Raw genomic sequence first — 26,276 nt, 5'->3', positions numbered from 1 at the left:
GCAGTTTGTATGTCAATTTCGCCAGTTCCGCCCAGCTTTCCCCCTCATCTGCCTCTGAGCTGTGATCTCCCACAAACCCCTGTTGCAATTCTGAACTGCCGCCTTCTTCTTCTCTGGAAGGACCATTCATCCTCTGCCCAGTCCCTCACACCCACTGAACTGTACATCTGCAGGTAGTAGGTGGTCATGCCATACCTTGCTTACACAGGTGGGGGTGGCTGGAATGGCATACTGGGCGGGCAGCTATGAGCTGAAAGGACACACTCCTCTCCAGACACTGGAGAAGATAGATTGTCTGATCTGCCCCCAAGTTTCTGCCAAAGATGGTTCAAGAATCAAGGCAGTCCTAAGCAGAACTGGGTCTTTCTGAGAATCCAGCACACACTGCTTGATGAAGACTAGCTGTGGTTTTTCTGGATGTCCTTTAATACAAATGACATGCATAGATTGCATCCATCATATTAACTACTTGCAATGTTTTGGTTAATAATTCAATCACAGACTGAGCCTATCTGTTTTCTGCTGTTTTGCAATTCAAGCAGTTAATATGTTTTTCCATGAATCTTTGATATTTCTTCTTCAAGAGAGCCTAGCAGAATCCCACAGCATTTCCCTATGGTTATTTACAAAAATAATAATAATTAAAAAAACCAAGCCATGCTGTATTGGGGGTGGGGAAAGGAATAGCACCAACTAATTTAGAAAGTAACTAAGTAGATTTATTAACTTTTCAAGGACCATTGTGCATCCTTAGACAGAAAATGTAATAAAATACAAAACTGTGAAGGGGTAATTTAATAGGGAAATAACCTGTCTTTTTAGAAAAGCAGAAAATGAAATGAGAATTTCCATATACGAGACATCAAAATATTACACGATGATGGATAAAGATGACATTTACAAGGCTTGGTAATCTAGAATAGTGAAGTTTACAGGAAATTAATTTAATATTGTGGATGTATCTTTTTCAGAGAAACCAAATCAAATGTCTTTGCCTGACAAGGTCAAAATTTACCACAGCGTTCATGAAATGGTTGCAAGCTGATGGGGTTTCATCCCTTTTTTCAATCTGTCTCAAAAATCATTTCAGGTATGAAAAAATATGTGTAATTCTGTGGTGAGTCAGCCTCCCACGATATTAAAAAAAAGCAGCAAGACTGAAAAACGTTAGAAAATTGGAGCGGGGAAAGAGTTGTGGCCTCTCAAACGTTAGTAGCGTGACCCATTCCTTCCCATGGAGAGTTCTTGCTCTCATTGGTTTATGATCCACTAGACAAATGCATCCTGCCAGCCATCTACCATCTGAATGTGGCTCTCCAGTCCATTCTATCAGGCCCTCAGAAGTCTCCTCAGGCCACACCCTCACTGGACCTGCATTGCACTCTCAGTGTTTTGACCTGACTGGACATGTGTCTTCAACTGTGATGATACCTCTTGCTTCTCTGGATAAATGACAGAGGTGGGGGTGCCTGTGTAGAAACAAGCTTACTATAAAAGGGGTTGGGGAACCCTCCAGAGCAGATTTTTTTGGGGTGAGGGGGTGAGGAGAGGAAATGGAAGTCCCATTGCACGAGTGAAACTGCCCCTGTACAGCACTGGATACGACCCAAAGCTTTGAGATTTCTGTTCCAAGCATTCTCCATATATTTGGAAAGATTTAAATATTTGCAGTTTTTGTGAGGTATTTTAGATTATAGTATTCACTTAGGTTTGGATAGGTTCTGAACACCTTTCAATATAGGAATAGTCATACTCGTTTTATTGCATGCTATGAAAACTGGACGTTTGTTGCTGGAATGCCCTGGGCAGATTGATTAGTATGTGAGCAACAGCAGTCATATCTCTGAAGTTATGGCTCTGTGTGCATTGCGTGATGAGTGGGGAGGGTGGGGGGTGTATATGTGTGATTAATCTTGATTTTAGGGTGTGAAATTACACACAGTAGATGGCTTCACGGGCTTAAAAGCAATGCAATCATTTTTAAAACTCTGTTTTCCCCCCACATAAGACAAAGTGAATAACTCCAAAGAGAGGGGGAGGTGTTTCATTGACTTCCTTAAAACACCAACATTATTGGTATGAATAGACTTTTAAGACAATGAGAACCTAGTAGCTATCTATCCAGTATATCTGAAGGAGCGTCTCCACCCCCATCGTTCTACCCGGACACTGAGGTCCAGCACCGAGGGCCTTCTGGCGGTTCCCTCACTGCGAGAAGCCAAGTTACAGGGAACCAGGCAGAGGGCCTTTTCGGTAGTGGCGCCCACCCTGTGGAACGCCCTCCCACCAGATGTCAAAGAGAACAACAACTACCAGGCTTTTAGAAGACATCTGAAGGCAGCCCTGTTTCGAGAAGCTTTTAATGTTTGATGTATTATAGTATTTTAATATTTTTTTTGGAAGCCGCCCAGAGTGGCTGGGGAAGCCCAGCCAGACGGGCGGGGTATAAATAATAAATTATTATTATTATTATTATTATTATTATTATTATTATTATTATTATTATTATTTCCTAAACATCCATTGTGGATGGAGAGATGCCTTCAATCTACAACAATGAATATCTAGGGATGGTTTAGCAACAGCCACCAAATTCTGCAATATCTGTCATGACTGTGCTGCTGCACTTCAGCACACTTTAACTCAACATCTGTGAAATGGGGACAGTTGCTTGCATTCCCCACCTGACACATCAGTTGTCATCCAATGCTCAATGGGATTCTGCTCATGTTAAGTCAGTGGACAGACAGAGCGGGCTGCTTTGGAAGCCCATGCCCCAAACGCACTTCAGTATTAGCCCCTTGTTCTCCATGAAATTCTTGTTGGTCTTTGAGAACGGCAGCACCAGCAGTTTTATAGGCAGAAACAGGCTATTGTTAACACCCTACTGGTGATGAAGTTATTGTTAACTGCTCTAGATGCTACACTGCCCAACCAGATAATTTTTTTGGTTTAGTATCTTTTCTCTGCATCCTTTAACTGGTCCCCTTGGGAGGAAGGGCAGGATAGAAATTTAATGAACGAATACAGGTATGCATGATGTAGATGCTGTTTCCATCCAGTACATTTCAGAGCACAATTCAGAGGGTTGGTGCTGACCTTTAAAGCCCTAAACGGCCTTGGCCCAGTATACCTGAAGAAGAGTCTCCATCCCCATAGTTCAGCCTAGACACTGAGGTCCAGCTCCAAGGGCCTTCTGGCGGTTCCCTCACTGCGAGAGGTTACAGGAACCAGGTAGAGGGCCTTCTCGGTAGTGGCACCTGCCTTGTGGAATGCCCTCCCATCAGATGTCAAGGAAATAAACAACTATCTGACTTTTAGAAGACATCTGAAGGCAGCCCTGTTTAGGGAAGTTTTTAATGTTTGAAGCTTTATCGTGTTTTTAATATTCTTCTGGGAGTCACCCAGATTGGCTAGGGAAACCCAGCCAGATGGGTGGGTTATAAATAAATTAATAATAATAATAATAATAATAATAATAATAATAATAATAACCTCAAACTCTGCCTTTTCACTTTTTATCTGGGTGGCGTGAATGCATTTCCAATGAACTCTCTCCTATGGGTGGTGCTGGCAACTATACTTCTCAGGAGTAATGCCACATGTTTTGCCCATGGGATAGCTCAGCTGGTACAGCATGAGACTCTTAACCTTAGGGTTGTGGGTTCAAACCCCACATTGGGCAAAAGATTCCTGCATTGCAGGATTTTGGACTGGATTAGCCTTGTGGTCCCTTCCAACTCTATACTTCCATGATTCCATGAAATAACCGATAATAATCCAGGAAAGAAGGAAAGAAATCTCAGAAAAAAAGATGAGGTTTTTTTCCCAAGAAAGCACGTAAATGCCAAACTGATTCCAAATTGAGGCGAGGCAAGTTTGCTCATAACTATCAGGAACCATATGTAAGTTCTTCCAAGGAGTAAGTATGACATATACATATAATTGCAAAAAAAAGAAAGAAATACAAAAATTCCTAATCTATTCAGCATTGATGTTTTATCCAGGTGGTTAACCAAACCTTTATAGCACTTCTCTGTGAAATAATACTCTTGTTTTTTATTGAGCTGGGTATTTGCAGCATCTGACTTAGATGTGTATATTAAGCCCATTTAAAATCAGTTTATTTCCAACCAATTGACTCTGAACATCAGTGTATAATGAGCTGATTCTGCTTATTGTAGGTGTATGAACACAAGTGTACACACTCCAGCAAATTGTTAACCCGGTCTTTGATCTTGCGTATCTTCAGAGCTAGAATCTCTCAATAAATGTAAAGATAATTTCTTTTTCTTGGCTGTTCGCAACAATTCAAATGGGGCATGATTGTGAAATTTAGAAGCTGATTCCTAAATCTATGCACCTATAAAACCCAGACTTCAACTTGTACTGCCACAGGGGTGAAATTTTATTTTAAAAAACGGCAGTGGGGGGAGTTAAGAGTTCCCCCACACTCAGAAAAGAATCAAGTCAACCAGAGAGCTAAAAAGGAATGAAAGAGCAGAATACTTCAAGTAAGTATTTTGAGAATTATATCTCTTCCTGGCGTGTGGGGAGAGGTGTGGAATCCAGTGGTGGCTCAGCAAATGTGACTGATCTGCACATTAGTCCAAAATGTATAGATTATCAGGTCAATGAGCTGGAGAGTTGGTGCCTCTGGAACTAGGTAAGGTGTGCACTTGCTCAGAGGGCAGCGTCGTTACTGGAGAGAGTGGGATGGATTTGTAGGAACAGTGAATGTATACATACATACGTTTCCGAGCACAATTCAGTGAGTTGGTGCCGAACTTTAAAGCCCTAAACGGCCTCGGACCAGTATACCTGGAGGAGCGTCTCCACCCCCATCGTTCACTGCACTGAGGTGCAGCTCTGAGGGCCTGCTGGCGGTTCCCTCACAGCGAGAAGTGAGTTTACAGGGAACCAGGCAGAGGGCCTTCTCGGTAGTGGCGCCCGCCCTGTGGAATGATCTCTCATCAGATGTCAAGGAAATAAACAACTATCTGACTTTTAGAAGACATCTGAAGGCAATCCTGTTTAGGGAAGTTTTTTATGTTTGATAGTGTTTTTAATATTGTTGGGAGCCGCTCAGAGTGGCTGGGGAAACCCAGCCAGATGGGTGGGGTATAAACAATATATTATTATTATTATTATTATTATTATTATTATTATTATTATTATTATTATACATAATGTTATTTGTATGCCACCTTTCCACAGATCAAACCATGCTCAAGGCATCTTACAACCGGGGGGGGGGGGGACACAACTGCAGCGTAACAAAAGTAGTCATCAACAACATATAAAACATCAGAATATGCACAAGCATACTGAAAAATTTCCACATAAATCACAAGATGTAAAATAAAGATACACACATAAAAAGCCCAGCAACAAAACTGCTTACCAACAAACACCCCCAAACAGCAGCCCAGCCCAAGAGTCTGCATGCAGTTGAAGCATACTCTACTTCATAGTTGTTTTTCATGTGTTGGGAGGGACAAACAGAGAACAGTATCAAAACATAACAGGGAGCATAGCATCCGTTCTGCTTTTCATCGCTGTTTGTCAGCTGCAAATTAATCTCACACACATACACCACGCACGCGGAAGATCATTTGAGCCCTTTCTGTGCAGCCTTCACATATGCAGTTCCCAGACTGCCTTGGGATGTTGCAGCAGCACCAACTACAAGGACGCTTGCAGCTGCTTTGATCATTCTTGGCCAGCACAATGCTTCAGGAATTTGCTTGCAAATAAACCCCACGGACTATGAAGGAATTGACCTGCTAGCGGGCAAGTTTATGGCGGCAGCCGTGAACATACAAAAGCTACTTCTGTATGCCTCACATCATAGGTATGCTTGTTATTGTCCAGATCGCAGCCAGGCCCGTCTCTAACCAGTGGTGCAGCTGGCGTGCTGAAACAAGGCGCTCCCCACTGCCGAGGGCGCCGCGGGGAGTCCGGAGTGGAGCGGAGTCTGACTCACAGTGTTTCTCAACCTGTGGGTCCCCAGATGTTGTTGGACTACAACTCCCATCATTCCTAGCCAGAATGACCAGGCAGCCTCCGCCGCCTGCCACCCCGCCACCTCGGGAGTCGGGCTTCTGCTGCTCGACAGCCGAGCGAGAGGCGTAGAGGCCTGCGTGCACCTCAACATGCCTAGAGGCTGCGTGCTTCCCACTAGGCGCACAGCCCGGCCTTACCTCCGCTGCCTGGGCTCCTGCCCAGAGTCCGAGGCTGAGCAAGGGAGGTGTTGAGGTGGCCGGCCTGCACGTGCCTCAACCTGCCCACATCCCTCAGGCGTGCAGTCACGTACTCAAGCTCTCCTGGGCAGACCCGTTGCCACTGCGGAGCTCTCCTTCGGCTCACTGGGTCTCACCTGGTGAATGGGGCTTGGGCCACAGAGCACATACCAAACTTTCTGTGGGATGGCCGCCCCTGGAGCCCTTTCCAGTGACTGCCACAGAGAAGCCCGTTTATTTATTTCTTGGAGTATTTTAATCATAGTACAGTGGTACCTCGGGTTACATATGCTTCAGGTTACATATGCTTAAGGTTACAGACTCCGTTAACCCAGAAATATTACCTCGGGTTAAGAACTTTGCTTCAGGATGAGAACAGAAATTGTGCTCTGGCGGCACGGCAGTGGCAGGAGGCTAAAGTGGTGCTTCAGGTTAAGAACAGTTTCAGGTTAAGAACGGACCTCTGGAACAAATTAAGTACTTAACCCGAGGTACCACTGTATCACAGAACTGGACGGTTGGAAGGGACCTCCGAGGGTCCTCTAGACAAACCCCCTCCAGTGCGGGAATCACAGCATAAGCATCTTTCACAGAACAAATTTGCTCCATCTTCCCTGTGAACAGCCCTTCAAATACAACAGAATAACAGAACCATTTACAGAGCTGGAAGGGAACCACCAAGGGCATCTAGTCCAACCCCCTGCAATGCAGGAACCTTTTGCCCAACATGGGGCTTGAAACCACAACCCTGAGATTAAGAGAGTCGTCTTTTACTGACTGAGGTATATCTAAGTTCAGCATTTCTTTTCTCATTTTGGTGCCAGGTTAAGCTATGCCATTTTGCTTGGACAATTGAAGACCAGGAGTGACTTGTCCGATTTTGGCTGGCCCACATGCATCTGAGACTATATAAGTGTGTGTATATATAGGTGCATTGTTAATAAATGCTGGTACCTTTCCTGGGAAAATCAGAGGCTCACTCTGTCAGGTTCCTATTAGAAGACCGGACAAATGCTAGAACATTAGCAGTGGCAAAGTTTTTATCGGTGGTTGCAAGAACAAATGATCCCTATATTCTGAACAAAATGCTTGTTTAACCTGGAGGTAGGCTGTATGAATTGTGTATTGCTTTGTAATGATTTGTTGGGTCTCTGGGCCGTAATAAATGAGCAACTAAAAAATTTTTGTTTATGTTTCCTGTTTTCTTTTCCCAAGCAGAGATAATGCGTAAGCGGGTTTCAGCTCCCTAAAAAAAGGTCAACAATTCTAGGGAACCTTTCCTAAAAAAGATCAACAACGGGGGGGGGGGGCAATGGAGGGATCTTTGCACCACAGTGCCAGATATGCTTAAGACGGCCCTGATCACAGCCATTGTCATCAGGGTGTTTCCTAGGTGACAAGACAACACCAATGGCACTTTTTAAAGTAGTAGTAGATCTGATCAGATAATGTGCAATCACTACTGAACAGGGTGAACAGTTTCTAATCCCTAGATAACTGGCACTATCTATTCCCTGTGCAAAGAGGAAGGCAAACCCACTCCAACACCTGCCTGTGTCCAGGCTGACACCATTTAAAAAGCAGCGCTGTCAGTTTTGCCAGACTTCTCTGGAATGGCTTTTTAAGGTGGGGGGGGGGAGCGTGTGTTTTTCTAAGGGTGACAGTAGGGAACAGGCAAGTGCCATTGGGGCAAGAAAGGGCTGCAGAGATGAGATTACAGCCAGACACTGTGACCTGCTCACCAGGTGAGATGATAGTGCTACAGTCAATTCACACCTGCAAGGACTGCACTGCAATATTACCATTGCAAACTATTGTGATATGCCATCACTTGAAGAAGGGAAAGGAACAGGAAGACAACAAGAAAAGCACAAAAATGCAAGAGCTTGCAGTGAATGTCCTGAGGATTTTCTGGAAGAAATGAATGAGTGGGTTATGTCAGTGTCAGAAGAAATAGCTAGTGGGGAAGAGGGATGTTTAAGGTTTTTGTTTGGTTCTCTTTTTTAAGTTAGCCAGTCTTAATTTTCGCTTCCTGGACTAATACATGGATCAAAATGCAGTTTTTGCACTTCTGATTTTGAGATGCCGTTCTCAGCTCAAAGATATGTACCCAAATAAACAACATATATACAAACAGATGAATTTTATTTTAAAATGCATTCAAACGTTTGAGAGTAAATGCATACCAAAATGCTCAGTTTGTGAACAATATGTGCAAAAAAGAATGCACATTTTGTGTGTGCTGGGGTAGTTAAATTGCAGAATGATGTGGAAATGGAACAAAACAGACTTAAAATGAAGGTTTTGAAAACTGACGTAGGCTGGGAATAGACTGATCTCTCTGTGTCTAGTGTGGAATGCCTCTATCTGTTGCTTCATTCATTCATACATTGTGCCATTTAATTTTAAAGGCAATGCTAATAACTAGGATATATTTACTTCTTTATATCACTTGTGTACTGCTTACCAGCCATAACGGTTCTTAAAGTGTTTCACACTAATAATTACAGAACTAGCACTGTTGCCAGATTACAGAAATCTAAGCCGATTAGTTGTATTACTTTTGGTAAATTAAGTGATTGGTTAAAATTTGCATATGGGGAAAAAACCCAGAATTTCTAAGTGAGAAGCATTATTTGCTTTTTATTTGATGCTTGCATGTGTCAAAGGAGGGGCCAATTTAGATTTAATTTTGCCCTGCTATGCAAGAGAAAACAAGGCATATCTCTTTTAAGGTTGTGCTTGCTGTCACCAGATTAATGCTAATACTAATGTAATAATCATTTGGGAGGGGGACTTATTACTTATTCTTTTGAGCTGCGTGCACACCATACGTTTAAAGCAACCCCCAAAGAATTCTGGGAATGGCAGTTAACCCTTCGCAGAGCTATAATCACCTGGAATCCCCGCTGCAGGGAAGGGCTTAGGAACAGTGGAAGCTATTTTACACCACGTCAAAACATTGGTCCATCTAGATTAGCATTGTATATACTGAGTGGCATTTCTCTTGAATATCAGACAGGAGTTTCTCACAGGCATACCTGGAGATGCTGGGGATTGAACCTACAACATTTTGCAGACAAAGCAAATGCTCTACCAGTAAGCTACAGCTTATGGAATTGCACAGGAAATGGAGCTGGGGGCAAGGAGATGAAGCCCAGATCCTGCTAATCCCTTCTTCCCTGAAAATTTCGATCTCTGGAGCCGCTGCGTTGCAGAGGAAGAGAAGGGGCAGCTTGGTTTCAGGATATGAGGTGAAAGTGGAACATGTTGTTCTGGCCTTTAATGAAAAGGGGAAGATGCTTTCATAAAATCCTAGAGAGTCTTAGATGTATTCTTGCCCCCAGGCTCCACAAACAACTTCCTTTCACCTAGCTTGGTGGGATCAAAAGACAGCATAACCAAGTAAATACCAAATACCTAATAAAAAAAGGCTCTCTTGCTGAAATATTGAAATGGAATGTATCCCCAACCCCAAAAAGCATGCCTCCACAGGAGCCATTTCAGTCTTCCGGAAAACTTGTATATTAAAATATCCTATTGATCAAGTTGATCTGTGGTGTAGATTCCTGTTTTATAAAGGCCAGTGAGGGGAAATGGGGGTAATATGTACATCTTAATAAACGAAGCATTAAATTTCAAGTCTCTAAAATGAAGAGGGGGAAGAGAGACAAATACAGCAATTGAACTACTTGTCACTGACACAAAGCAGCCTCTGCTTATTTGTTAAAAATACAGTGGTGCCTCGCAAGACGAAATTAATTCGTTCCGCAAGCCCTGTTTGGGGAAGCTTTTAATGTTTGATGTATCATTGTATTTTAATATTCTTTTGGAAGCCGCCCAGAGTGGCTGGGGAAACCCAGCCAGATGGGCGGGGTATAAATAATAAATTATTATTATTATTATTATTATTATTATTATTATTATTATTATTATTATTATTTCTTCTTCTTGCGAGTTTTTTGTCTTGCGAAGCACGGTTTCCCATAGGAATGCATTGAAAATCAATTAATGCGTTCCTAGGGAAACCGCTTGCCAGGCTGGCGGTGCGGAGAAGGGCTTTTCTCCCCACCGCAAGCCTTCAGGACAGGTACGGGAACAGAGGGGAAGGCGCGCAGCGCTTTCCCTCTGTTCCCGGGGCTTGCGTGGGAGGAGGGTTTTTCCTCCCCACCGCCAACATTCAGAACAGCATTCTGAATGTTGGCGGTGGGAAGGAAAACCCTCCTCCCACCCCAAGTCTTCAGGAAAGCCATCCGAAGCTGGGCGGCGGGAGAAGGTGTCCCCGCCCCGCCGCCCGGCATCGGAGCTTCGTTCCGATGCCGGGCGGCGGAAGGAGGCGTTCCCCCCCCCGCCCGGCATCGGAGCTTCGTTCCGATGCCGGGCGGCGGGAGGAGGCGTTCCCGCCCCCGCCCGGCATCGGAGCTTCGTTCCGATGCCGGGCGGCGGGAGGAGGCGTTCCCCCCCCCCGCCCGGCATCGGAGCTTCGTTCCGATGCTGGGCGGCGGGAGGAGGCGTTCCCCCCCGCCCGGCATCGGAGCTTCGTTCCGATGCCGGGCGGCGGGAGGAGGCGTTCCCCCCCCCCGCCCGGCATCGGAGCTTCGTTCCGATGCCGGGCGGCGGGAGGAGGCGTTCCCCCCCCCCGCCCGGCATCGGAGATTCGTTCCGAAGCCGGGCGGCGGGAGGAGGTCCGAGGACAGTGGGGAAGACGCACTGCGCTTCCCCGCTGTCCCAGAGATTTCCCTATGGGCTGTCGTCTTGCGAAGCAAGCCCATAGGGAAATTCGTTTTGCGAAGCGCCTCCAAAACGGAAAACCCTTTCGTCTAGCGGGTTTTCCGTCTTGCGAGGCGTTCGTCTTGCGGGGTACCACTGTATCTCTTTAAAGTTCCTCGTGAACAAATAACTTACCCCTCCCCTCAAAAAAATACCTATTAAAGTTTATTTACTATTTTTTTAAAAAAAACCTGATCTCTACCATATCTCAGCAATGGTGGAACCAAACTGAAATACCCTTGAACTTATGAGAAAATAATATCTGGGATATAGCAATGTCTGAGCATCTCACCACACACAGGAGGGCAACTAAAAATGTAACAAATAGAGGCACCTTCCAAGAAACGTGGACCCCTTTCTTTAACTAGGTTAAATGACCAAAATCAAGACCTTCTTATACCAACCGCTTGACCTTCTCAGTGGAGGGGTTACACCAAGTACAGTGGTACCTCTGGTTGTGGATGGGATCCGTTCCACAGGTCCGGCCGGATTCCAAGATTTTTGCAAAGGGACCGCTTCTGCGCGCGCACGACGGTAGCGTCTTTCTGCACATGCGCACTTGGCAAAAACCTGGAAATATACTTCCAGGTTTGCCGCTCATGTATCCCGAAGTTTAGATAACCAGAGGGATATGTAAGCGGAGTTATGACTGTAATATGTTTGAATGTTGAATGTGTAAGTGCAGTGCTTTTTTGGGGGGGGTGCAGGGGGTACGCATACCCCTAAACATTTTGTGAATCTAATGGGAGAAGAAAATTTAAAAATTAAAAATTTTAGTTTCTTTTCTAGCATGGTGAATTGCCAGTTCCGTTGCTACCCGAGATGGCGGCCTCATTTCCTGTCACGGTGTTTCCTGAGTCTCAGATAGAAGCGGACGTTTAATGTGTGAAGCAGTGTGGAATGTGGATGTGTGGTGTTTTACTGATGAATGTTTGCATGTTCTTTGTACTTTGGTCCACGGTTTTCTTGAGTCAAAATGAGATTACCCCTAAACATTTTTTTAGAAAAAAGCACTGTGTCTAGAGACAATGGATAAAACATAAACCATTAGATACTGCTGGACACGTATTTAATGGTTATTGTATTTGTATTTGTTAAAAAAGCATTTTTAAAAATTGTTCTTAAAAAGTGACCGTAGTGTTTATATGGCAATGTTAGGGTGACTAAATTCAAAGCCACGGAATAGTGAACAGGTTTTTGAGCTTTGCTATGGACCAAAATGATGAAGGTGGGTGGGTGTCTAGGATGGCTGTGTAATGCTTGCCACTGCAGTGCATAGCGCATTTTTCTTGGTTGAAAAGATTAATTCATTTTGGCACCTGAGAATAAATGAGTGTGTTGCCCATATCCTTCAAACAGGAGTGTCAAGAACTGTGTTCTTCTTGGGGGGTGGTTCATACAACATCACAGTACATAACAGCACTAGCGGAGTGTGTTCCATCATTTTTCAAAGAATGGGCATTTAGCATTTTTAAAGCTCTACCCGTTTCATTTTTGCACCTTCCATTATTATCATTAAGACAGCAAGCACTTGCACTTGAAAGAGATATCTTTAGAGTGAAATATCTAATAAAGAATGGAAACCAGGTGATAATTCTTACCAGTGGGTGGCATTTGCTCAAAGCCTTTCCCTACACATCCAATTTGGTGGCCTGTCATCGGAGAACACGGTCAAGCCTTGCTTTCCCCTCAAGTCAATTTTAATTTAGAAATAGCTAAATTTACCTTGTCTGTTGAAGTCACCTGGGCTAATACAATTGGATCCCATGCTGTTCTGCAAACGAAAACATCTCATGTGTGTGTCTAGAGAGGAAGCACCTCTAATTATTCACTGTAGGCCTTCTGAAACAGCGGTTCCTCATCTTGCCGGCTGGGTACAACCCATGACACCTTTCCTCCTGGCCTGCAGCTGCTGCTCCTTACCTCTAACTTTACTCACAGTGCCATATTTAGGCTTCAAAAGATCCTCCTACTGGAGCCAACAGGAGTGCATTTGGAAGCATAAAGGTGGTGCATGGGGGGCACTGGGTAGGTGAAGAGCTGGGGAGTATAGGGTTAACCCATCTATCTGCGACTACCCCATTGAAATGGCCCTTTGTGCCACATTTAGGGTTCAACAGGATGGTTTTTTGAAGCCTAAATATGGCAAGGGTATGGGGCTACAATTTGGAAGGCAGTTACTTTGTAAGAAGGTATATGAGTATGTGAGCGAGAGAGAAAATGAATGTGTGTGTAAAGGTTGCATGTGAGTTGATTCATGCAGATGCAGATGCACATGAGTGTTTGTATGCAGTATACACCTGCGAAGTGCTGTCTCCAGCCACTCCTGCTGGAGCATTTGTACCTCACCGGCCTTCCCACCCTCTCCCTCCACATAGGCAGCAGTAACTCACTGCCTGGGAAGCCAGCATAACTGTTACTCCCCACCTGCTGAGATGGGGAACCAACTTCTGGTGAGATATTATTCAGCATCTTTACAGGTGAAATAATGAGCAACCCATTTCTTTTCAGGAGGTCAAAATGGAGTCTGGACTAACCATCCCACTTCCTTTCTTCCTCCCACTTTGAAACTGTTCTATTTCCTTCAAAACCTTCCCACTTCAACCGCTGTCTGGCCCTGGGGTTCACCAGCCACAGCCAGTCAGAAAATGTGGGCCGGTGGACCCTGAGATGTACAGTGTGAATTTTGTAGTTGAAGACTGCTAGGCTCTAATTGGATTTTTTTGCAATGAAGCCTGCATTGCGTTCGGGATGAAGGAAAGATGGTTAAACAGAACACTTGTTGCTATACAGCAGGTAATGATCTTGAGATCTAAATTATTTGAAGTGGATACTATTCATTATAAAGAAATCTTTGGTCTTGTGTTGTTTGAATCTGGGGGTGACACAATTACAAAAAAAAAGACAGAAGACAGAAGAAGTACCTACGAAAGAACAATGGCAAGGGAAACTTATGGAATATGCAGAAGTGGCAGAACTAACAGAAAAATTACATGAAAAGGACAACAAAGACTTTAAAAGAGAATGGGAACCATTTACAACATATATGAAGGCAACATAAAGAAATGGACTCATTGGCAGGGTTTGAGTAAACAATTACAACTGTATACAAAAAAAAAAGACTATATGTATCAAGAAAATTTGGGGAAAACAATACGCAGGGTGAACAATATGGAAATAAAACAAAACAGGAGTATGAGGGAGGAAGGTCAAAATATGAAAAATTGTTAAAATTGTTAAAGATATATTGTTAGAAGAAGTATACATGGAAAATAATTTTTAAAAAATTACCAAAAAAATGATATTCAAACTTCTATGGAAGACAACTAGGCTGGAACACATTCAGTGAATTGATTTCTTCTTCTTCCTCTTCTTTGGCCAATTGATATTTTGTCTACAACAAAATGTAGCAGCGCAGATTGGTCCTGTTCAGGGTTCCAGCTAGTCAGCCAAGGCCTTTTCCATTATATTCCATTCCATTCCATTCCTCCTCATCTTCTCTTTCGACTCTAACCCCTATAGTTAGTCAGCATTTTAAGTCTACTAAGTGCATTTAGTTCTCGTTGGGCTATTTTTTGGGTTCTTTAGGGCTAATTATAAATAAAAATAAATGTGAAATCACAGCAGCAAGATTTTATGGAACATTAGAATATAAACTGACTCAAGCACTTAATGTTCTTGAACAGAACGCTATCTGTGCTGCATCTCAGAACAAAAGGAAGATCATGAGGGGTTCAGGTGGTCCTGCAATGTGGCTGGTAGGCTTAGTAAATCAATCCTGGTGGTGTACTATTGGTGGACCACGTGTGATGCATGAGAACATCTCTGGAACATGTGCAAGGCATTGTATTTCCCGTTCCCTTCCACTCCAAATGATAAAGCATTCCTAAACAGAAAACATCTCCATTTGAAAATACACAGAGTACCTGAAAGTAGTGTCGACTGCTATGTGACTATGCAGCCAGGAAAGCCACTACTGGCCACCGCTTCCCAGCATATACACACCACATCCCCAGCTGAACTCGATTCACTTTGGGGTTGCATGTGACTAGTGAAGCTTATCTCTAGCTGATCAGCTACACCTATTAGATTCAATAGGGACTGGGAAAGCATTGTGCTTTGAGTCTACCCAGACCGCATGTATATCAGTGACATGTATGCATCTCTTTTTCGGGTTCAGGTTGCATGTGTAAACAAGAGCAGGGAGGGACATGACAATCTATACCAGAGACTCAGCAATGTTAGTAAAAATAAAAAATAAAAAGTTTTAAATGTGTTATAACGCTGTGACACCAGATGGCGCTGTGGAGTTCCATCTTTCGGCAACATGATTTCCCATTACAGTGGTACCTCGGGTTAAGAACTTAATTCGTTCTGGAGGTCCATTCTTAACCTTGAAACTGTTCTTAACCTGAGGTACCACTTTAGCTAATGGGGCCTCCCACTGCCGCCACGCAATTTCTGTTCTCATCCTGAAGCAAAGTTCTTAACCCGAGGTACTATTTCGGGGTTAGCGGAGTCTGTAACCTGAAGCATCTGTAACCTGAAGCGTCTGTAACCCAAGGTACCACTGTATGAGGTTTACAACATGTTTTCCTGAAACGTTTTTTTGATGTGTCTAGATCCGGCAGGGTGAAGTACAATCATATAAAATCTGTAAACATTTTGGAAAGCTAAAATTATTAAAACAGAAGGTTTATATAAAAGACTATAAGAATCTAAAAGAAGGGTTAGGAGCATTAAACAAATGTTGAAGAGCATAAAAGGTTAGTATGTAGAAGGCTATGATTATCAATTTACAAAGCACTCTGATATGGGTGTTCATTAAATCTAGTTTGTGGCACAGGTCATCAACCAACGAATTTTGAACTCTGCTATGCAGAACCTGGCAACATTGTATGTTGTAGCAGGGTTGGTATCTGAAAGCAGCAGGGAGGTATAGAATAGTCCTGTGTGTCCTGGGTACTTATGGAGTAGTGGGGAGAGGAGGCTAATACGGATGTCTCTGTAATATAGGCACTGGGGAAGCACATGGTCTATTGTTTCTATTTGTCCAGAATCACAGGGGAATTGTCTCTCTGAGTAAGCAATATTGACCTTCAATGACAGCTGAGGGGAGGGTGAGACATCGTGCCAGGGAAAAGGCCCTCCGAAGCTTAGGGACTTCAAGTTTAGTTAGATATGCCATGGGGGAGGCAGAGTACCTGATGGATTCATTGGCAATAAAAGTTGGGGGCCTGGCTAGATCTAATTGGTGCTCTGTGTCTGCTACACGTTGTTTAATGAGTGCTTTGGCCTGATCATATTGCATGCTGAGTAGAAGACCTGGAGAAAAGCCCAGGGACACGAGTATCAAAGATGGGAGATGTTGAACAGTGGAAGAGATGGACGAAGGACACAGCTCTTTTGGATTCACAGCTCTTTATTGCAGCAGTTAGAACTGCTCCTGGAATCAGACTGACTACAGCCTAGCTGGCTACTTTATATAATGCTAAGTAACTTGAAATAGTAACAACTCACAACTAGCTAACCAATCAGGAGCGACAGTTTTCAATCCTTCATTTACATACTGGTGGCCCTGAGTGAGAACTGCAACTTAATCTTAATACATAATAGGAGAAATGAGGGAGGGGTGTGTGAAGGAGCGACAGAAAGGCAGAGAAAAGCAAGTGGACGACACACTTTTGGATCTGCCTTCCACCTTCTACTGGCGTGTGGCCCCTGACAGATTACCCAAATGGAATGTGTCCCTCAGCAGAAAAAAAGGTAGCAGACCCTGACCTATACTGAGAGAGCCAGTTCATTGCAACAGAGAAATGCCTCCGATTAGTTTCCTGACATATGAAGTGGATTTCCATGGGGGAGGGGACAGTTAATTCATTAGTGTGTAAAAAGGGTAGGGACTCATTTGGGAAGCTCAAAAGAAAATGTCTAATCAGTTTTATTGCTTCAAAATAGCCCTTTCTGGTGCCCTAGCTGACATTCACCTTGAATCCTACTTTTAGGAAGAAAGAAAAGCAGAAATATGTCTTGTTTGCTTTCAGTCTCCCTTGCCATGCTCAATTAACTCCACCTTTTCCCGTTCCCCACAAGGAGCTGTCAGTTCCTTCTGGCAATGACTGTTCAAGTGTACCCCAGACCAGTATTTTAGCTCTCCTGCATAGCAGCCCTTCAAAGCTGAAGCTTCAGGCTCAGTTGACTTCAGGCTAGGATTTTCTTCTCCCCGTGGAAGAATAAGTTTGGGGCATAAAAGGTAGAAGAAAGGCACTGAGGAATGCTCGAAACAATGATAATGCTATCTGCATGGCTGGAGGCTTGTGCTTTAAAAACAGAGTCAATGAAGCCTCAGCAATGTTTGTTGATATCCGTGCACAATTGTGAGGAACAATTCTGCAAATGAAGTTAGATAAAAGAGTTGGGGGTGGAATTATGCCAGAAGGTGCAATATGCACGAATGTGGAATACGTCAGAAATCCTTAGAAACTGGATCTTTCAAGGCAGGTGCTAACAGTCCTGTCTTGTTTGGTAGAAGCTGAAGACTCCAGATAAGGCTGAATGTGGCAAGTTCCCAGTGCCACTCCAAATACATACCCCACGTAAAAATAATGAAAGATGATGAAAGGAAATGTGTTTTTCAGGGTCACATGGTGCTGCAAGGTCAGCCAAAGTTTTAACGACTAACACGGATCCTTAAGATCAACGGTTAACAAGCAAATTACTTGTACTGTAAACGATTAGCTGGGCTTCCAAAGTGTTTGACACAAGTTCCATTATATTCAGTAGAAAATCTATAAGAGCCAGTGGCAACAGCAGAACATCAATAAAAAGGCTCTGTGAGGTTTTCCTGCAAATAACCAAACCTTTCCCACTGTATGCAATGAAAGTTTGCATGTCAAATATTGTCACACATAAGACATGTAGAGACACATAAGACTTTCCCAAAACATGAATTGCATTGACTCCTAAAGTGATGGCCTTGTTAACAAAGTGTTGACAAACTCAAGGTGATAGCCTGGGTGATGGGCCATTAAGGGGAACAAAAGGAAGGGGCACTGTGTGAGACAGCAAGGTGGTGGGTCCTCTCATTCAATAAGATAGAATGAATTGCAGTGATATGAGTAAGAATGATAAGAAGTGAAGCAGCAAGTTGGAGAGAGAGTCAGAGAAATGTTTGAGAGCAACACCTAATCTTTGCTTGAATCCAAGGTTGTGGTTACAGGAGAAACAAGACCCTTTTGAGGTGTTAATGCTGTGACACCCCTCCCCTTCATCGCAGGCCCAGGTTGTATATATGTGTAATTAAACCATATATCGTAAAGACACCACAGTCTCCATCGTGCCTCATTCCCAAAGGAAACACAAACCCTGAACCCCTGGAATTTCGCGTTGCTCAGAGATTGGGATGGTGTACAAAAGTATAAAGGCCAGGTTTGGAAGGCACGCATTCTCCCCCTAAAACAGCTTCTTCATTCTCTGTTGAGAAGCAATTTTGAAGTGACAGGAGAGTGTAAATTCCTCCCCTTTCTGTTTGATGACTTTGAATGCCTGTGAAAATTAAAGAGTCAGCCAAGCAGGGCTTGATGCCGGATGTTATCAGTCTTAAGTTAGTTCCCTGTTAGCAAGTTCACTCCTCTTCACAACACCATCAGTTTTACCCACTCCCTTCTCCCATATTGTTAAACACCATTTGACCGAGCCCTCCCTGCATGCCCCCCTTCCATTCCTCCCAAAGTGAATCTTTAGTCTGAAGAATCTTTGCATCTTGGCCTGCTGCTGTGCCCTTGAGGGCTTCCCTGTCACATCACAAGAGGAAGAAAAAAGGAAATGCATATCACACAAAAAGGACATCAAGCTGCATAAAATTTCCGAATGCTAACGTGTGCATATAAGTGCAAATTACAAAAGAATTACTATAATTTAAGCACAAATATCACACACACCATACATCTCAGCATGGTGGCATGTTCTGTGACAAGGTGCCCTAATATGCCTAGTCTGTTTTCCATATAGTTTCTTACTATTTCAAGACCCCTACTCTGCTTTCATGTGGTTCCATATCTGTAAACCAGCCCTGGACTCTAATGGAGGACTTTTTCTAATAGAGGGCTGCCCTCTGTAAGCAGGACACCTGACCGCCCTTAATATCACATCTAAATGGATCTTCATATTAGTGTAATATGCTGACAAAGGATAATGACTACATATTTCCCCCCCAACAAAACTATTTTGGGAGACGTCAGAATTATGCTGTCATAATCCTGTTCCCCAAACAGTCTATTTACTCATTGTAAAAGGAGGTAACATACAATGTCAGCGCACACTGAGCTTTGTGATCCAGTACTTGGAAAATGCAAATTATGATGTGCCAAGATGGATCAACCAAACTATACATCTATCAGTTTGCCTCCCTAATTCTTTTTTGGGTTGTTGCTTACTTTTGTTGTTTGCTTTTGCCGTGACACGAGCTCGGCCCATACAGGCTGCTTTCCCATCTATTTACATCTTTTCAACACTCATAGATTATAATTAAGTTTGCACCTCTAGAATTTCAGCCAGGGCTGAATCAAGCGCTGCTTATTCAATTTGAAAATGTGAAGTTTGGGAATGAGCACTCAGGTTGGCTTTCGCTCCTATAAAAATGTGGCTTTGAGGCACAGTGGTTTAAATCATCGCACTGCTAATTCATTTTGCATCCATGTTGTTTTGTTATTTTATTATATTTTCTTCTTTTGGTTTTGTTTACATCATTTTGTCTTCATAAATAAAGCTTGCCACCAGTTTCAGGCTGATTACACAAAAATGCAGCCTGACTTTCCCTGAGCTGGTGACTTTGAGGTTAGTAAGAACAGGATCAGTGCAAGAGATTTTGATACTTGAGGTGGATGACAGGAACAAAGACCGGCGGCCATTTTTTTTCCCCTCCTCACTTTTGAACTTAGGTGAACCATAGCTGACTATCTCCATAGGTTTTAGTAGGACTTAATCATGAGAATCCTAGGCACACTTCACTGGAGTAAGCCCCAATGTCTTCAGTGGGGCTTACTTTTGAGTAGACATGTATAGGATCATACTGGAACTTTAGCTAGAACAGGGCCCTTCAATTTTCAAATGTTCACGAGTCTTTTAGTTGTCTTTTTAAAACGTTACTCTCTGAATTAAGCAGTCTTGAATATTACAGACCCTAAAGCTCAAAAAGAGCACAGAAGGATGATGATGAGAGATGTAAAAGGTGCTAGCATGTAATGCAAATAATCATGCAGGAATTCCATGAAGATTAGAGTCATTTCTGTGCAATGTTAATGACACTGCAAATTCCTAGCAATTATTTCCATTTAGCAAGCGGGAGCAGCAACATGTACATCCAGGCTGAACTGAATAGCAATAGGTGTGAGGCCTTCTCAAAGGTACAGCAATTGCATTGCCTGTTGCATTTTAATCGGCTGTAATTTAATTTTGCCCCTTTTCCAGTGGTTTAATAGCTTTCCTCCATGCTCATGCATAAGCAGGAGTCTAGGTGATTTGTCTGATAAGCGAGGGGGGGAGGAGCCAGCAACACTTTGAGAATGAACATATTTGCTAAGTAATAGAGTGGTCTAGAATTTGTGGAAAGTGATAAAACCCAGAAACACCATCGATTCAATGACAAACATAGCTTTGGCCAACCAGTTGTGTTTGCTGTTATAATGAGTAGTAGCCTGAGGGAGATTCTGTCACTTGAAGCTTCTTCTTCCGAAAGGATCTCTTCAAACTAAGTGAATAGGCAACAAAAATGGCACATGTGGTTCAATGGCTTTTATGCATCAAGAAGATTGTGCTCATAACCCTCCGAGATCTCATGGCAATACGCTGAAATAATTTTTGGGAGGAACTGTAAAAATATTGTAAGAGGTATAGGTTGGTTGCTCAAGAGCTATCAGGCAATATGCTTCAATAGTCTGTTTTAAAGCTTTCTTATCGGTGATAAAAACCTTTGGAATGCAGAGCGCCTCTATTCCGTGTCTTGCTCATTCACTGGCAGAATCTGAGAGTGGGCGGTCCTTAAACCTTCCCCAGCAGAGTAGTTTCTTGACGCCCAGTCTGCGCCTCCCCTCTCTGCGCGGAAGCCTACTGCACAAGGAAGGCGTGGGTAACGGAGGACCTCTCTCCTCCCCGGTTTGCTCAGGCAAGGTGTCCTGGCACCGCCTCACCTCCTCCGAGCCCTGCTTCTCCTCTCCACTAGAGGCGTGGCTTCCTTCCTCCACTGAGGAAGTGCTGCTTCCCACGATCTTTGGGGGCCCTCTGTAATCCATCCGCCTTTTCCCCTCTCACCCTTGAGCCGATGGCAGTTCCCTGACAAATATGATTTGATATTTTAAGCAAAGCGTTTGGTGTGTTGTGAGTTATGTTGTATTATGTGTGGTGTGAAGAATGAAAATTAATAAAAAATATTTGGAAAAGAAAGAAAAGAAAATGGAGTTGAAGAGACTTAAAATGCAAAGCAGCAAATGTACTGATCCAACCATCTCTAGCCACTATTCATCTACAGCTTTAGAAGTGCCTTGAAACAGGTTCAGGGAACAAGCAAACCATGTTGCAGATATATAATATGCAATGATATGGCCATCAGTAGTGACAGATTTTGTGATCTTGTCTTACTTCGTTCATTTTTCATGTAATATTGAGACCGTATTGCTTTGCAGCTCTTTCTCATTCAGAATTATTTTGCTCTTTCAACCCTGTGCACTTCACCTGTGTGGAGTGAGTATTTTTGAAAATTTCAATATGTTCTTTGTAACATGAATTCTGGTCACATAACTACATTTTGGTTTATGCCATTTTGCTACAGACATATAATATATGTGTATGTGGAAAGGCGATTTATTATCATTTTTTAAGAAAAAGGCTTTTAAAAAAATGAAAATAATATGGCCTAGGAAAGTGTCAGCCGAAGACATTTTGGCATCTGAGGTGAACTACAAAATTGTTTTCCCCACCCCACCAGGGCAGAATGGGTGAGTAAAGATCTACGTCAGGGACATGGGGGAGAAAAAGATCTACATCAGAATCTGTTGCCCCTCTGGACCCTGCCACCTGAGATGGTTGCCTTAACTTGCATTATGAGCTGGCAGGCCTTCATCTAGGGCATCGTAATCCTACAAATGCTCATGCAACCTCACTCAAGGTGGGCTTGCTTTGATGAGGGCATTCAATATCATAGTACATTATATTTCATAATATTTCAGAAGCAGGTTTTGAGAACACAAACTTGCTAGCCACCAGACGATCCAACAAGATCTGCAGTGGTGCTTCTAAGGAGAAGTCATCTCCGGGTTGCTTCTATATTTTTGCTCGGTATTGTTCTTTCCATCTCTTTTTGGCTGGGCCTTGTGATTCGCTTGTAATTAGTCACCCACACTTTGTGTAAATGCTCAGACTCTCCCAGCTTGCTAATATATGCCCTAACAAATAAATATTCATGAAATTCACCGTGAAATGCTAAAAAAAAAATCCTTAGTTAGGATACTGACCTCTGCCCTGCAAGGAAAAAAATAATTTTATTATCATGCAAAACTGACCTCTAGTGTTCCACAGACTTCTTTCAACTTTGGTATTAAAATGCATGACCTAGCCCCCTCTGCATAATACCTAATTAAAACTGCTGCATTATCGACGTGTTACAGATATGAAACAGGAACTCTTGGGTGGCCTACTTATGAGGGGAAAGTGTAGAGGAAAATTACTCTTTTATTTAAAGGGCCCGTACTGTATTTCTGCAAAACAACCGAACCTAATTCTATGCGCCCATCTCACACAAATAAACCGTAGAACTCTTGGAAATAAATGAGGGACTAGAGAAATATAACTGCAAAAGCCACTCATTTGGTGTGTTAGGATATCAGCATAAATCTTCAGGGTTACATGGGGAAACCAAAAGACACGTTCCCTCATGGAGACCCTTCCAAGAGTCACTTGACAGCGATGCAAAAGGCGAATGAGCACTAGATGCAACTCTTACTAATGCATTACTATATCCCAACCACATACAAGCCAGAGGTTTCTACATGCACACATATCTCCCCAAGCTCTATCCAGACAAGCAAAATGAATTATCACATAATCTTGAGGTGGGCAGAGAGCAGGTGCAGTGGTAACTGTGTCTTGTGGAGATAGGCTGTGGCCAGGGAGGGGTGTGGTCCCTGGGGCCACGTAGGGAGGTCTAGGGGGCTACATTTGGCTCCTGGGGCTGTAGTTCCCAGCCCTGAGATGAAGCACTGAGGGCAGTGCCATTTTTCTAGAAAAATAGGTGCCAGAACTCACCATGAAGGCCTCCCTCTTTCTCTTAGAATGGCAATGGAGCCCACCTGAGAGGTGTCGGAACTGAGTTCTGGCAAGTTCCAGCTGAAAAAAAAGCCCTGAATGGGGGACCTTTTAGTTTAGATATATGTGTGTGTGTGTGTGTGTGTGTGTGTGTGTGTGTGTGTGTGTTAATGGGGGACATGGCAGAGGTTTATAAAACTACACACAGTGCAGAGATATTGGACAGAGATGAGTTTTCTCTCATAATACTAGAACTCAGGGTCATCCTGTGATCCTTGCACATAATGAATTTATGGAATTCCTAACCACCAGATATGGCAGGGGGCATTTGCTTAGATACCTACAAAATGGAATTAGATTAATTCACAAATGAAATTAGATTACCATTGCTTATTAATTAGGATGGCTATATACTACCTTCAGGTTCAGAGAAATAGTAACCTCTAAGGAGCAGCAGCTGAAAGGGCTGCTGCCTTCAGGCCCTCTTTTTGAGGTTCCCAGAAGTATCTGCTTGGCCACTGTGACCAGGGATGGATCTACACACAGGAAGAAAAAATGCTATAAACAAGTTATAAATTAAATTGTTATAACAAAAGGGGGGGGACTGGTTGTTGTTTTTTTACTAAGACGAACCTTTGATCTGATCCAGCAGAGCTCTTCTGAAGTTCATGCTACTGTGATGATGATTTGTAAAGTACAAACTCCCTTTACACATTATTCATGGATCACAACCATTTTATCATCATATACAGTATGTCTTAAAGAAATGACATTTCATGATAATGGGTGTGGCTGATCTATATTTAGTGCAAGTGAAAATGTTTACTCTGGGTTCCTGCCCTCCAGTAATCTGGTACTCAAAATGTGACAACAGATGGAATCCAGCCTTAAGGATTTGTCATGTCGAACAAGAATATTCATTCATTCATTCATTTGTGTGTCACGTTTACACACACACACACACACACACACACCAGACTCAAAGCAGCTTACAACAAAATACATTTCAAAACCAAGCAGTACAAAAAGAATGTCCTATTAACATAACAAAACAATACAATACAATAGCAAATACAATATTATCCAAAATCAACATTTCAGAACTATAAATACATGATTACATAAGCAACATCCAGCACCCAATAACAAAAATAGCAAGGGAGCTTTACAGTTTCACCTTGGTCCTATAAACACCTTTTGCATGATGTTCCTTGCAGTCCTTCACTTTCAACAGCTTCTCATAAGGTTTCCAAAGTTTTCTCCTCCCGTAATGTTGCTCACCTCCTGTGACGTTGATGTTAGTTGCATTAACCTGAAGTTCATCAGTCAGCTCATAAAATGAAACAAGGACATTCTGTTTGTCAGAAATGAATAGGCTACCAAACAAAGCCACAACCCATTGGAACCTTCCTTTGTGTACCACTAACACTAAGCAAACACCTCTGGTACAATATTATGAACTGTTCTTTTGTTCAACTGTGTAAAACCATAAGGGGTTATGAAAAATTCAGTTGCTTGGCTGGTAGCGCATTACAAAGCTCCACAGTCTCACTTTTCTCCATCACCATAGAGGCCTATGATTCATGACGGCAAAAAAACAAAAAAGTACCCTCATGATATTCATTGTGTCTTGCTCTCTGTCAAAAAGCAATTTTCACACATTCCTTGTCCAATCCGTTTGAGTTGCCCACAAATGAAAACAAGGCTCATTGAATACAGTTCTGTTCCACCAAGCACAAGCCTTCGTAACTACAAGGCTCTGATGGCACTGACCTTATTAAGGTGCCTTGTCCCCATGCCATGAGAATGTTTATGGGAGCCCAAGACACATGATTACCAATGGCACAAAACACTAAATCAGAGAGGTCACGGTGGATAAATCCTTCATACCTGGAAGCATGAACTGATGGGAAGAAGGAACATCCATTTAGAGGGTTGTTGATGTTGTTGTTTTTTTAAAGAAACAATGTAGGTCTTTTATAAAAGGAAGATTTCCAAGTTCTAAGGTACAAACGGGAGGCATCGACATGTCCCAAATGGACAAATTTTTGTCTTGCAGTGACTAAATTTCCAAACACTTCCAAAACAGCCCAAGGAATGTGACCAAGCACACAAGCCCTCATGCACCAGCCATTATTCCCCCCACAGGCCTTGTTTTTCATTGTTTGCTGCTAGCGTTTCCAGTGCCTTGTCAGATTTAAAAGAGTCGTGCATCATGTGCAGAGGTTAAAATGGCAAAAATAGCAGGCTCTGGGACAGGGCAAATAAGTTTTGCTGCCTAAGGCAAAGGACAAGGTGGTTACCCCCTAGCATCCCACTGCTATTGACTCACCACTCAACCTGTTGAGGAAGATAGGAGAGCCAGGAAGTCTCAAGGGGAACAGCTGGGACCTGCTGCACCTGCTCCAACTGCTGAAGCAATATATCTGCTAGATGAGGGAGTGAATAGGTGGTAGCAGTTGCTCATCGTCTTTTTCACTGAATTTGTCCACTGACTTGTCTCCTCTAACCCAGAAGGAAAAGGTAAGGTAAAGGACCCCTGGACGATTAAGTCCAGTCAAAGGAGACTATGTAGTGCAGCACTCATCTCACTTCAGGCCAGGTCATGTGGTCAGCATGACTAAACCGCTTCTGGCACAATCGGACACTGTGACACAAGCCAGAGCACATGGAAACACCATTTATCTTCCCACTGCAGTAGTACCTATTTATCTACTTGCACTGGCATGCTTTCGAACTGCTAGGTTGGCAGGAGCTGGGACAGAGCAATGGGAGCTCACACCATCACGGGGATTCGAACTGCCAATCTTCTGATCAGCAAGTCCAAGAGGCTCAGTGGTTTAGACCACAGCGCCACCTGTGTCCCAATAGAGGGAAAAGGTAGGCAATGACATTTCTCCAACATTTCTCCAATTAAAATAGGGACACCTTATTCCGCGATAGTAGTAGCAGTAGTAGTAGTAGCAG

The 26,276-nt window shown here is 43.2% G+C and overlaps 1 long non-coding RNA gene across 29 annotated transcripts in view; it reads right to left on the bottom strand.

The window, feature by feature from the left end:
• Positions 1-26,276, bottom strand: part of LOC308595157 — a 231,853-nt gene that overhangs the window by 21,674 nt on the left and 183,903 nt on the right. For 17 of the 29 annotated variants that reach the window (XR_014011798.1, XR_014011799.1, XR_014011800.1 and 14 more), the window contains 2 exons: positions 23,727-23,845; positions 15,731-16,337 (listed from right to left, as the gene is read on the bottom strand). The exons of 6 other annotated variants lie outside the window; for them this stretch is intronic. This is a non-coding gene — a long non-coding RNA (uncharacterized lncRNA). Of the gene's footprint in view, positions 1-15,730; positions 16,338-23,726; positions 23,846-24,486; positions 25,925-26,276 lie in introns of those variants that run through there. 6 more of the 29 variants (XR_014011782.1, XR_014011811.1, XR_014011792.1 and 3 more) reach the window with 5 other exon arrangements.

The sequence above is a fragment of the Podarcis bocagei genome, assembly GCF_964188305.1.
Source record: "Podarcis bocagei genome assembly, chromosome: 9".
Lineage (NCBI taxonomy): Eukaryota > Metazoa > Chordata > Lepidosauria > Squamata > Lacertidae > Podarcis > Podarcis bocagei.
Note: the sequence above shows the minus strand (reverse complement) of the source record. Positions and strands in the feature narration are given on the sequence as shown.